The following is a 15,059-nucleotide window of genomic DNA, read 5'->3' on the forward strand; positions in this document are numbered from 1 at the left end:
GGACTAAATGAATGAAACTCGAAGCCATTACTTCTAGGAACACAACCTAGATTAAATAAATGCAACCTGCCATTACGTGTAAGTGCACAACCTGGATTAAATGAATATGACTAGGAGCCATTGCATGTATGAACTCAACATGGATTAAATGAGCAAAGTAGGAGTCATTAGGGTAAGAATACGAACTGGATTAGATGAATTGTGCAAGAAGCACTACATATAAGAAGACCACCTCAATTAAATTCATGCAACAAGGAGTCGTACCAAATTGATTTGTTTTTCAAGGGAATAGTGCGACTCCATGGTGTACCTAGGAGTCTTGTTTCTGATAAGGATGTTAAATTCCTTAGCTACTTTTGGAAGGTTTTGTGGGGAAAATTAGGTACCAAACTTTTATTTTCCACTACTTGTCACCCACAAGACTCTAAGTCAACTCTTACGCATTGTCATTCAAAAGAATTTAAAAACTTGGGAGGACTGATTGCCATTTAGAGTTTGCGTATAATAGGACTATGCATACTATTACTTCTTATTCTCCCTTTGAAATTGTTTATGATTTTAATTCACTTACTCCTTTAGATTTGATGTCTTTACCTATTGATGAAAGGAATAGTTTGGATGGACACAAGAAGGCCGAATTGGTGAAGTCAATGCATGAGAGGGTACGACTTCAAATTGCGCAGAAGAATGAAAAGTCTGCTTCCTAAGCCACTAAAGGGCGAAAACGTGTCATCCTTAAACCATGAGATTAGGTTTGGATTCACATGCACAAAGAAAGATTCCCAACCCATAGAAGGACTAAATTTCATATACAAGGAGATGGACCTTTCCAAATCCTTAAGAAAATTAATGATAATGCTTATAAAGTGGATCTTCCAGGTGAGGTGACTATTCAAGGTTGAATCCTTTTGAGGAGAGGGGGAATGATGGGCACCATGGTGGACCGAGTCTTAAAGATCCCTTGCAAGTTCCAGATGGGCCAATCACAAGATCAAGAGTTAAGAAGATCAAGGAAGCAATGCAAGGATTGGTGTAACCCACTTAGGTCGAGTTTACAAATTTAGCAAGCAAGACCCCAACATTCAAGATGGGCTTGAAAGAAGAAGAACCAGTTTTAATCCATGTGATATAAGCTAAAGAGGGGGGGGGGGGGGCATAGCCTAGTTGTTTAGTGTAGACTCTTTATCTTAATAAGTATAGGTGTGTGGGCCTATTTTCTGTTTTTATAGTTGTAGGCAAACGGGCCTATTTAATTTATTAGGTGAGCTTCTTTTATTAGTTTATAGGTGTGTAGTTTAGGGTGTTGTTACATTATTTGAATTTGAATTTGAATGGAAGGGTTTAAAAATAGACTTGTAACAGCATTCTCCACAAGTTGAATGTGAATAAAGTTTTCTCCCTAGGTTATTTTTAGCTTTCTCTATTTGTTCTTGAATGAATTAAAAACTTATCAAATGCCAAAACTTTGTGACGTTCTCACCAAATCTAGGTTCTTGAAACAAGATTTCAACGGGTCTAGATCATCTTGACTTGATTTTTGGTGTTCTTGGGTAAGTTTTCAATTTATTTGTGGGTTTAAGAGATTCCGATCTCATGGGTTCACATCATATGATATCAAAGTTCAGGCCCCAAATCAGGTCTGATTTATCTTTTAATTTGTGCATTTGGTTTTTTTTTTTTTTTTTTTTTTCTTAGGCATGCTCTAGGGTTTTCTATTTTGACCTGCGATTCCTTCTTCATTCTTACTAATTTTCTATGTTTGAATTCAGATATGTGATTTTTGCAATTGATTACTCGTGTTTTAATTTCCAAAACTGAGATTTCTAGATATGTAATCTTTCCTTTTATTCCTTCTATTTTCGTTTCTTGTTGTTGAAGTCAGATTAATTTTTTTTCGAAAATTGCAATTATTGTTGCTGAAATTGCCATCTTTTTCGAAAATTGCAATCCTTTTTTTGGAAATTTTTGGTACCTATATATAAAAATAAAAAGGAAAAAGGCAGTGTATTGAAAGGTTGTTTCATAGTTAAAGAAAAAAAAAAGGAAGAGAGAGAAATAATACAAGATAAGTTCACAAGTTCTCTAAAGAACCAATAGAAGAAACAAAAACCTCACATTTTTATTCAATGTTCAACTTCTGTAGAATGTGGCTACAAGTCTATTTATAAACCCCTCCATTTAAATTCAGATTCAAATTGAAATTCAAATAATGTAACTCTAAATGCCTATAACTATAAAAATAAAATAGGCTCACACGCCTATACTTGTTGAAATAAAAGGTCTACACTAAACACTAGGCTGTGTCCCCTCTGTAGCTTGTATCACATGGACAGTTCTTCTTCTTTCAAGGCCATCTTGAATGTTGGGGTCTTGCTTGATAACTTTACAAATTCGGCCCAAGTGGATTACACCGATCCTTGCATTGCTTCCTTGATCTTCTTAGCTCTTGACCTTGTGATTGACCCATCTAGAACTTGCAATGGATCCTTTAATGATGCTTGTCGATTCTCATCATTCCTCATCTCTTCAAAAGGATTTGATCTTAAATCGTCACCTGTAACAAAAAGAGAAAGATTGGAAACATTAAATATAACACTAATGTTATACTCACTTGGAAGATCCTACTTGTATGCATTTTCATTAATTCTTTTAAGGACTTTGTTAACCTACCTTGGCTCTCAAATCTTGTTTTTATGATAACAAATAAAGGTTAATTTAACAAGTTGTTGTTTAAGTGATGACATTTCAGGAAACCTTGTATGACGAAGTTCAAAAGGATCAAAGAAATGAAAGTTCAAGATCACAAGTACCATAAAATCATACTCCATCAACATAATGATCAAAAGAAAGCTCAAGAGGACCAAGATGTTCAAAACATGCGAAAGCTTAAAGAAAACTCAAGCTCAAGTTTAAGAGGATTCAAAGTAAATACATATAAGAAGACTTCAAGCTTAGAGTGTTTAAGTCTTTAGGATGACTTATGTAAGTACTTCAATATAAATATCATTTTGAAATGCTTTGAAGCTCAGATGGCTAATAATCTTTGAAATTAAACTGGAAAAACAGATTTTATAACTGTTTAGGCGACTGAACTTTTGACCTCATGCGCTTGAAGATTTTCTTGCACAAATTTTGGATAGGCAGTGTAGGTCCAGACACACCCTTGCAACCTTAGGCACCTGACCCTATTTTGAGTTGATATACACTGTGTTCAGAAGGCTCAGGCAACTAGCCCCGAAGCCTTAGGCGCCTAACCACTGTTAATGGCTATAATTTTTCAAGTTTTTAAAATTCAAATTTATATTGCTTGTGCCCCAATCTTCGTATAAACTTGGGAAACTCTCTAAGTAACTTGGGCAACATGAATTAAATGCTTTTTGGGCCTATAATTGCATGATTTTTCAAATCAAATCAATACCAAGAATTAAAAATCTATTTTCAAATCATATTGCTTTTTCTCTCTCAAAGCTCTCCTACTTACACATTCATACTGCAAATTGCTGAGATATATTGAGTCTTTGATCACTCTTCTCTGAGTTTAAACCTCTGAGTTACTGATTCATATCAAGAGAAGAATTTTGATGAATTAATTCTTGAGCTTCAATTCAGTTTTTCTTTTATATTTGTTTTGAAGTATATTAACTGAGTTATATTTGTACTAACTAGCTCTATCTGAGAGCATTTGTTGCACAAAAGAAATCTTTTCTTGCTTCCTTGTTTATTTGATGGGTCAGGTCATTGGATCATTGTACCGAGCATAGGGTATCGCTCGGAGAGGGGGCTCCACCCTAACGGATGGATTGTAAATGGTTTGTTCCGCTCACAAAGGAACATTCTAGTGGAATTCTTAGGTGGTCTTGCCTAAGGTAAGGACGTAGGCTGGGTATAAGCCGAACCTTGTAAAAACTCGGTCTTACTCTTAACATTTACTCTTTAAATTTTCAGCATATATAAATTGTGTTTCTAAGTGCAGGTAGCTAAAAATTGAGATTGAGAAAAACTTTTAATTTAAGAAAGTACGTTGATTAATCTTTTACAGAAAATGAGTACGTTGATTAATCGTTTGCGGAAATATTGGTTAAAAGTACACCAATGTTGACTTTTTGAGTCTGATATCTGGTTTTGATTATAACAAATTGCATGTTACTAATGTGTATGCCTAGTACTTGAACAGGTCATTAATTCAGTACACACACATGAGAAAGGATTGTTGGAAGCCTGAAAGACAAGATCATACTCCTGACATACTCCATGGAGAATCCGAAGAGTAGAAGAAAGAATAAGAAGATTCTTATTATAAATGCATTTATGTTTTTAATTTGGTCTATAATAATCTATATCAATCTGTAATAATCTCTTTATGTCATGCATGTAGGTAGTTGTAAGCTCAACAAGACCGTAGTTTGGCCATAGGGAGCCAAAGGACCTTAAGGCAGTCGACCGATGTTGGATTTTTGGGACTATCGCAAAACGGCCTTGAAAAGACCTTAGGTCTCTACACATATGCACAAACAGTCCCCATAATAACTTGCTCAATCAGGGGATCAACTTGAAATGAAATTGAACATAATTGGCATATTTGTGAGAGGTCGGGCGATCGAACCCCAGGTGTTCAAATCACCTCGGGCGCCCGAACCGTTGGGATGTCAACGGTTTGACTAGGCTTCGGGCAACCGAACCTAAAATGACCCTATCTTTCTCGGGCGACCGAATCCTTAAAATGTGACTTTTCACCGACTTGAGCTGCCGAATTTTTCAGTTCAAAATAGGCCTCGGGCAACCAAATTTTTCAGTTCAAAACATTCCTATGACTTGATTTTGTTGTGAAAAATATTTCTATAAACTACAATATTTTCAAACTATTCTTGTACTCATTTCATTGAAGGAAATCTTTTGAGATAGTTTGATTATCTGATTAGCATCTTTGAAACATTGATTTGTTATTAAGATTTGATATAACTTGTTTCAAAGATATAGTTTGTTTAGAACTCTCTTGAACATTATAGTGATCACATCTTGTTGAGTGTTGTTTGCACAAATATTCACATCACTCAGCTTACATTGCCTATATTGTTGATGTGCATTTGATTGATTGTCATTGATACAAATTTGCTTGACTGAGAAGCATAATCACTGTACCTATATTGTGAAAAATATTATTGTATTCCAAGCGTGGCCTGAGGGGGCAGTAATCTAGTCCGGTAAGGATTGTTTGTAAAGGTTGTGGTCAGCCCTGTGTTAATTAACCTGGTTGTAAGGGTTGAGGTCAACCCTATGCTAATTGACCTGGTTGTTTAGGTGCCGCTCCACCCGTTAAGTGAGTCTTATAGTAGTAATCCTTATGCTGGTGAGCCAAGGCAGGGATGTAGGCAGTATTGGCCGAACCTCGATAATATATCTAGTGTCAATTTATTTTTTCGTAATTTACTTTCTGCACCTGTATGTTTATGTTTATCGTTTGAGTACTTGATTGAGTTTGCAATTACATAGAAAGACCCTAGGTTTGTGTAATACTGATTGTTGGATTAAGTTAAACTTAGGAAGAATTTTTAAATATCCAATTCACCTCCCTCTTGGGATTAGACCAAAGCTAACAATTGGTATTAGAACCCTAACAATTGGTATTAGAATCTCGTTGCACTAGGCTTAACAGTTTTTGTAAAGATTGCAAATGGCTTACGTTGGTGTATCCCCATTCGGAGAGGGATGGTTAGCCACCAGTCCTCTAGTGTTTTGTGATGTAAATTACACCCATTGGAAAATTAGAATGAGCGTATTTATAAAATTTATGGACTGGAGGGTCTGACTTGTGATTGTTAAAGGAAGATGTACACAAATAAATGAAAATGATTTTAATGTGATTAATTCTAATGCTATGGATTTACTGTACCATGCTTTAGAATCTAATATTTTTCTTGAGATTATGGCATGTGAAAGTGCATAGGAAATCTGGGAAGAACTTGAAAAGAAATATGGCGAGTCCCAAGAAAAGGTGACCACATTCCCAAAAGTGTCATGCTTAAATGATCAGGATGTGGTAAATCATAAAGAAATTGCATTAATAGTAAAGGAGGTATATGATTCTCACTCTAGCATAATTGATGATTCTTGTGTCAAATGTTGTGTGATATCATATACTGAATCATCTATTGAGTTTTGTGATAAATCTGTTGGTAATGCATGTGATGATTCTCATGAAGAATTTTGTGATATAACTTGTGATGAATCATATACTAAATCTTGTGATATACTGGTTGATTATGATGCATGCATTGATTCTAGTAACAACTCTTGTAGTAAATTTGGTGATGAATCTTGGGCTAAATTGATTGATGGGAGCATACCTTTGAATGAAAAACTAGAAAATATTTTATGTAAAATGTATAAGCTTCTAGATAGGTTGTCTAATCAGAAAACATTGTTGAAAAATGACACTAATAGGATAGCAAAACAATTAAAAGTATTAAAAGAATATCATTCTATCCTAGAAAAGAATAAGATAAAAAGGATATTGAAAATTGTCTACTTAGATGAAAAAATAGATGATTATTTTAAAATTGCTCTCAAAATTAAAAATGAAAAGAATAATCATAATAAACCCTTAGGAGGCAAAAGAAATAATTCTTTCAAAAAGGGTTCATCCTTCACATCCCATAAGCTTTTTAATGCCTTATCCAATGGAAATAGAATGAGTAAGCATGACTCTTCACATATACATGAAACTTGCTTATTCATTGGAATGATATGGCACACTAAATTTACCTGCCTATGAAGAAGTGCCAAGGGCAAAGACAAGAAGATGATGTGGTTAATCAGAAAGACAAACCCCTTAGGACTTAAGGAAAAATGGATTCCAACTGATATTACATAATCATTTAATTCTTCCTTAGATCTTAGGATTAGATTTAGGGGGTAGTGATGACTACAGGCTCGGGAAGTGGTGCATACTTAAATTTTTTTGAAAATTTAGCCAATACAAAAAGTCATGTAAAATATCCAATCTTATCACTTAATGAAGAAATATTATGATGATTGGATAAAATATGAAAACATTGGCTGTGACATAATTAAATGAAGTCCACTTCCAAATTGACAAAACATTATTTGCCTAGTCAATAATTCAAATTGCTTAACCCATGCTTAAATATGAATATCTAAAGTTAAGCACACTCTATCCATTGCAAAAGTTTGACTTTTAGGAAATAAATTCTTTTATTTAAACATCTTGTCCTAAACTCATCTTGAAAGCCTTAAATGCCTAATAAAATGTTTAGTCATCACTCTAAGCTTAAAACACTTTTGACCATAAATGACAAACATATGTTGAGTGCTTTTCACAAGACATCCTTAAAATCAAAATTAAAGGCATCAACTAGGGGATTGTTCCATTTGAGTTCAAAAATACAAATCATCTGATTCTTGTTCATCTCCTCCATAGGAAAACCTTTACCACATCATGATCACATCTAGTAAAGATCCATTCTCTCGTTGGTTTGTATCCGTACTCCAAAACAGTGATCATGTCTTAAGGATACTTTCCAATCACCAAAGAGCAGTGTTCCAAAATTCATACTCTTCTAGTTGCTCTTTATCTAAATTGTTTGGACATATTCACTATTATAAAACTATCTTAATACTGTCTGCATGTGCTCACTTCAAAATACTCTTCAGAACTTATATGTAATTAAAACTTTAAGAGTATTTATTCTAACTTGTGTCACAAGCTCTCAATCCTTCAAAGTCAAATTCTTAGAGCTTCATGTCTTTAATAAAGTTGAATGACTATTTTAATTGAAAAGTCATAGTCCAAATGAAACCTGCGCACGAGGAATTTAAATTGAAAGCCATTCTAAACTCGTGCCTCTCACACGCATTAGAATTCATATCAATAAAGGCAATATTAGCTTAGCTTACTTAAAGAAATATCTATTGTGACTTTTTGGTCCTCTAAGCTCATTCATCCAAAGCCAAGCAATCATTAAAAATCTAGATCTCTTGGCTAAATGATTTGAAAAATAAGGAAAAGACATTAAATGAGTCGAGTGTTTGAATAATTGGTTGATTGTTATTATTAAAGGTATTTGGCTTGTGTTGATATTGAGTGTGGATTGTGGTTGGTTTAATTGAGCATTTAAAATCAAAACATACATTCTTGTGTGTTTGCTAAGTATACAAAAGGTTGTTAATTTGTACAAAGGCTTAAAAGAATTTAATAATCCCAATTCACCCCCTCTTGGGACTACACCTTAGTTTTCAATTGGTATCAGAGTTAAGTTATATAAAATCTTAATTAGAAGCTATATAAAGGTCTAAATGACACACCTAAGTGCATCCCCTTTTGTTGAAGGCCAATGCTCAATTTGACCGCCTCTTTTCTATGGTTTAAATTACACTTTTTGGAAATAAAGAATGAGAATATATATTCAAACTATGGATTGGAAAGTATGGAAAGTTGTCACACATGGTGACTACATTCCTACTAAACTAGTAGATGGTAAAGAAGTTCCTAAAGAAGAATGAGACTTGATCGATAATGACTTAAAATGATGCAAGTAAACTCAAGTGTCATGAATATACTATATTGTGCTTTAGACGTCAATGAGTTCAATAGGGTCACGACATGTAAGTCAACTAAAAAATTTGGGATAAGCTAGAGGTAACCTATGAAGGAATGGTAGATGTTAGAGATAGTAGAATCGACATGCTCACTAGTGAGTAGAAACTTTTAAGATGAATCCTGATGAAATTGTCACTAGCATGTATACTAGGTTTACTCACATAATAATTTCCTTAAATGTTTTAAGGAAAAATTATTTAACATATGAAATGATTAGAAAAATATTTAGAAGACTTCCTCCAATATGGAAATCTAAGGCCACAACAATCATAGAAGGAAAAACTTTAAAAATACCTCCCTTGATGAGTTAATCGGATTCCTTCTCACATATGAGATGACGATGAACGAAAGAATTTCAGAGAACAATAATAAAAATAAGAAATCTATAGCCTTTAAGGCTGGGAAAGAAAGTTCTAGTGATGAAGATGAAGACAATGAATTAGATGATGAAGAACTAGCCTTTATCATTAAAAGACTTGGAAAATTTTTCAGAAAGAATAGGAAATTCTCTTGAAAGTTCAAAGGACAAAAAACTAACAAAGGAGAAACAAATACAAAGGAAACTAAGAATGAACCACCTACATGTTATAACTGCAAGAAGGTTGGACGCATTAAATTTGATTGTTCATAGCTGAAGAAAAACAAGAAGGAGAAAAAGAAAAAGAAGGCAATAAAAGCTACTTGGGATGATACAAGCTCAAACAAATCAGAGAATGAATCAAGTGAACAAGAAGTAGCCAACATGTGCTTTATGGCACACAATGCTGAGGTAAACTCTTACTATAGTTCCTCAGAAGAATCTAGTGGAGAGTCTTGTAATGATTCATGTGATAGTATGCTTTCATTCAAGGAAATCCAAGATGAATTATTTACCTTACACAATAGGTTCATTAAAGTGTCTAAAAGGAACATAACCTTGAAAGAACAAAATGAAAATCTTAAGAATCAACTAGAAAGTTCTAAAATAGCTGAAAAAGAAAAAGAATCTCATATTGATGATCCAATAAAATAAAATTAACAACATGTCTCAAAGTTAGTTAAATTACAAGTAAATGATAAAAGTAAGAAAGACCTAAAAATAAGTGATATTAAAAGTAAAATTGAAGATAAAGATAAAATCATTTGCAACTTTATTAGAGGAAAAGAGAATTTTGAAAAGATGGTTGGACAACAAAGGATGATTAGTAACAAAGAAGGAATTGGTTACTATGGAATTGAAAACAAAAATAAGAAAAAATTTATTTATGGGATACTTTGTAAAAGAAGTAAGATACTATGCAAGTATATCATCTACAAATATACATGAAAACACTACTAGCTGTGTAGGAATAAGGGACACATAAAGTTTAATTGTCCACTTAAAAAGAAGTATGTCAAAATAAAAAATGAATGGAAAGTGAACACTAAAAATAGATATGACTTAAAAAGAATTAAGAACTTTTGAGTTCCAAAAATAACACCGTAAATCCTTCCTTATAGGTATGCTTTAGGACCACTCTATCAAAGGAAAAATGGTACTTGGATAGTGTGTCTTCAAGACATATGATTGGAAATAGAACAAAGTTTACCACCCTAGTTCAAAAAGATGGAGGGTATGTGACCTTCGGTGACAACGCTAAAGGTAAAATCATCAGGATTGGTAAAATAGGTAAAGAACCCTCCCTTACAATTGATGATGTTTTGTTAGTTGATGGTTTAAAGCATAACCTTTTAAGCATAGGTCAACTTAATGACAAAGGGTTTAACATAATCTTTAAGCAAGATAAGTGTATAATTCAAAATCCAAGAAAACATGAAATTCTATTCACAACTTAAAATAATGTATATTGTATAAACCTTGAAAACTTAATCTCTCAAGATGTAACATGCTTGGTTGCCATGAATGAAGCCAGTTGACTTTGGCATAGAAGATTAGGACATGTAAGCATGAATTTATTATCAAACTTATCAAGAAAAAAGTTAGTCACAGGTTTACTAAATAAAAAATTCATAAAAGATAAAATTTGTGATGCTTGCTAACTTGGAAAGCAAATTAAGACATGTTTTAAAAAGAAGAAACATATCTCTACTAGTAGACCCTTAGAACTTATTCATTTAGATTTGTTTGGTCCTACTAGAACTCAAAGCATAGGAGGTAAGCAATATGCCTTTGTCGTAGTTGATGACTACTCTAGGTTTACTTGGGTATTATTTTTAGCTTCCAAGGATGAAGCTTATAACATGTTAATAAATTTATGCAAGAAACTTTGAAATGAAAATGGATATAGTGTTTCAAATATAAGGAGTAATTAAGAAAGAAAATTCAACAACAAAGAAGCTGAAATTTTTTGCAATGAATATGAAATTAATCATAATTTTTCAACACCTAGAACTCCACAACAAAATGGAGTTGTTGAAAGAAATAATAGAACTCTTCTACAAATGACAAGAACGATGCTAAATGAACATAATCTACCAATATACTTTGGGGTTGAAGTGATAAATACCGCATGCTATGTGATAAATAGAGTTTTAATAAGATCAAGTTTGAATAAAACTCCCTATGAACTTTGGAAAGGTAGAAAGCCTAACATTTCTTCCATGTTTTTGGATGCAAATGTTTTGTATTAAATGATAAAGATGATTTAGGTAAATTTGATGCAAAAGCCGATGAAGGTATATTCTTAATGCAAATCATAGCACAACTTTAAAGGAACTTGTCCAAGTGCCAATTAGGCCAGTTACGATAGCATGAGCAAGGAAATTTAATGTTGCACTCAACAGATTGATTCAAGAGGCATGGACTCAAGCAAATTCGTGGAGGCCCATTGAACATGACTCACGTGAGTAACAAAGATTCATCAACATGATTGAAACTCTAGAGAATCTGACCAAGGCCAATCTTAAATTGGCATGTTTAAATTCTGTAATAATGGTGTGCTATTTAAAATATGAGATTTGACTCTTTAACTTTTGTGTTATATTTAATTTGTAATCTTGCAAGAAGTCTTAGTAAGTTATTGAGAGTTGTTGAGTCTAATTTGTAATCTCGAAGTCTTAGTAAGTTGTTGAGAGTGGTTTGAAGTGTTTAATTTTGTTATGCCTATAAAAGATTTCTTATTGTAAGAACAATGGGCATCATTGAGTAAAACTGTGAGAGTATTTTTTCTGCGGTTCTTTGAAGAACTATTTGAACTTATCGGGATTTTCCATGGCGTTCACCAACGACTTATTAAACAGTTTTCCACCACCATTTGTGGCCTCTTCCTCATACCGAGATTCTTGTTTCGCAATGAACAACGGGTTGAGATCATATATACCAAGGTTCTTGTTTATCGTAAACAACAAGTCGATGTCTATCATTCAATGCTGAACGTAGAACGATCTTGAGTTCCTTTTTTTGCTGACGAATCTCGTTATTTTGGCTGGAATTCACATCATTTGGTATCAGAGCACAAGTTCTAGTTCAGGTTTGCCAATCCCTTAAAACCTTTCTTTGTTTCTTTATTCTTTGTTCTTGTAGTTTCCAAATTCGGTTCACATGCCCTAATTTAGCGCCGAATTTCCTCTACCCATTTCCGCTCGTATTTTGCTTGTTCTAGTTTATTTCGAAATCTTATTCTGTTATTGTCAAAAGCCAGTTGTTGATCATAAAAAAAAAAATTAAATAAAAAAGAAGAAGAAGAAGAAGAAGAAAAAGAAGGATCATAAAAAATAAAAAATAAAAAAAAGAGAAAAAAATTGATTATTTTCATTCATTTTTCTGTTCAAATTCCAATAAGTCTGGAAATCACCTCACCCCAAAATCAAATATTTTTTTTTTTTCCATGGAAGTTTTGCTATTTTGTGCTTTCGAAAATCTAATCAGTCGTGTTCCTTGTATTCCTACTATTTGAAATTCCTTGATGAGTTCTTGGTGAATCGTTGCTGGAAATTTTGAAGTATTGTTTAGTTTCAAAATAACTGGAAGAGAATTATTGAGTGGAAAAAAAGGCAGGAGTGGTGAGAACATTGAAGGGTTAAAAGCCATGTATTTTTTGAGCGAAACAGGAGTGTAAAGTGATTCACCTTTCTTGAGTGTAAATACGTAAGGGAAAGAATTGTGAGGTCCTTTTTTTTTTTCCTTTCTAACTTTGCCTTGCAGCAATCATGTCTCACAGCAGTGCTAAGAGTGTTTCCGAAGATGCTACGAAATTGGTTGATCTGAAAGTGTTTATGGAGGTCATGATGAGTGACATGAGGCGTGTGATGAGGTTGGAACTAGAGCAGGTTCACGAACGGATAGATCAAATGGAGAATACACGTGAGAAGCAACCACAAAATGCCCCTAATGTGCGTAGAAGGGAAAGAGTTCAACCGAGGGGAGTGCGGGTTGAAGATGAAGAGACTTATGGGGTTGGTTTTGATGAAGAAGATGATCGGGATTCTATTGTTAGTAATAGGAGACATGGAGGGCGGTTTAGAGAAGTTAGGAACTGGGAAGATAACAACTTGGGTAGTATTAAGATGAAGATTCCGTCATTTAAAGGTAGATCCGACCCTGAAGCATACCTTGAGTGAGAGAAGAAGATAGATTTCGTATTTGACTACCACAACTATTCTAAAACAAAGAGGGTAAAATTAGTTGTGATTGAATTTTCTGACTATGCTATTGCTTGGTGGGATAAACTTGTTATAAATAGGAGGCGGAATAGAGAACGACCAATAGAAACATGGGAGGCGATGAAAACAGTGATGAGAAAGCGGTTCGTTCCAAGTTACTACTACCGAGAGTTGTACAAAAAGCTACAAGGTCTTAGGTAGGGAAGCCGGAGCATAGAGGATTACTACAAGGAGATGGAGATTGCTATGATCCAGGCTAATGTAGAAGAAGATCGACAAGCTACAATGGCTAGGTTTTTATTTGTATTAAACCGGGAAATCAAAGATAAGGTAGACATGTAGCATTGTGTTGAGTTGGAAGATATGGTGCACATGGCCATCAAAGTGGAGCAACAACTCAAGAAGGGGGGTGTGTCTCGTGCAACCCATAACTCCAGTTCTACCACTTGGAAACCGAGTTATACCAAGCAGATGGACAAGTCATAAACAACCAAAGTCGAGCCTAAGTCTTTAAACACCCGCCACATTCCTCAAGGTAAAACTGACACTTCTACCTCTAGGAATCATGACATTAAATGTTTTAAACGTCAAGGTAGGGGACACATAACAAGTCAATGACCAAACAAGCAGGTCATAGTGTTGCAAGATAATGGTGAAATTGTGACCGACAATGAAGATTCCAACAACGACGACATGCCACCATTGGAGGATGTTTCTGAGGAAGAATATTTAGCCCCCGATGCATTAACATTGGTGGCAAGGAGAGCATTGAGCTTGCAAACAAAAGGAGTGGATGAAGTGCAGTGGGAGAACATCTTTCACACTAGGTGCTATGTCAAAGACAATGTATGTAGTATGATTATTGACGGTGGTAGTTGTACTAATGTTGCAAGCACATTTATGGTGAAAAAATTGGGACTATCCGTGTTGAAGCACCCTAGACTGTACAAGTTGCAATGGTTAAATGATAGTGGTGAGATAAGGGTGAACAAGCATGTGTTAGTCGCATTTTGAATCGGTAAATACGAAGATGAAGTGTTGTGTGATGTAGTACCGATGCAAGCTGGACACTTATTGCTACGGCGTCCATGGCAGTTTGATAGGCGTGTGAAGTATGATGGTTTTATGATGCAAACCTCAATCAACACGCGTTGAGACCTAGCAACAATATTGGAATGCTTGCCCAAGAAAGCTAAAATTCAGATTTTGATAGGAAACTCCAACCCAACGTTTATAAATGAAACGTGAACCGAAAGTATAAAGTAACAAATCCCGACCCAATGATTATAGCTTAATCATGAACCGAAGGTATAAAATTTGAACGCCACAAGGAAGAATCCTTGATAAGTTCGCAAGTTCTCTAAAGAAGCAAAGAAGAAACAAATCCTCACTTTTTCTAGATTTCTATTCAATGATCAATTTAGCTCTTACAATGGTGAGATATATATAGCTAGCAAGGGGGACAAGGATATTAAACACTTAACAATTCCCACACAAACATGGGAGACAAGGACATTAAATATACCAACTTACTTGACACATTAATGACTCTCACAACTTACTAAAAACTCATGCAAGTTAAGTTGTCTTACAAATTATAAATTAAATGTAAAGACAAAAGGTCGAAAAGTCAAATCCCACAATTGAATAGCACACCATTAATAAGAAGATTACAGCCATTAAGCAAGATTAGCTTCATCAAAAACTTGGATTAAGTTTATTAAGCCTTCATCATTCTTTGGACTAGGCTTGGAGTGCCCCTAAGCCCAAATATCTTGAATCAGCTCATGAAGTGCTTCTTTGATATTTTTGGATCTCGCTCTAGTGATAGGCCCAATAGGAACATGCAATGGATCCTTTC

This window comes from Malania oleifera, chromosome 4 (assembly GCF_029873635.1).
Source record: "Malania oleifera isolate guangnan ecotype guangnan chromosome 4, ASM2987363v1, whole genome shotgun sequence".
Lineage (NCBI taxonomy): Eukaryota > Viridiplantae > Streptophyta > Magnoliopsida > Santalales > Ximeniaceae > Malania > Malania oleifera.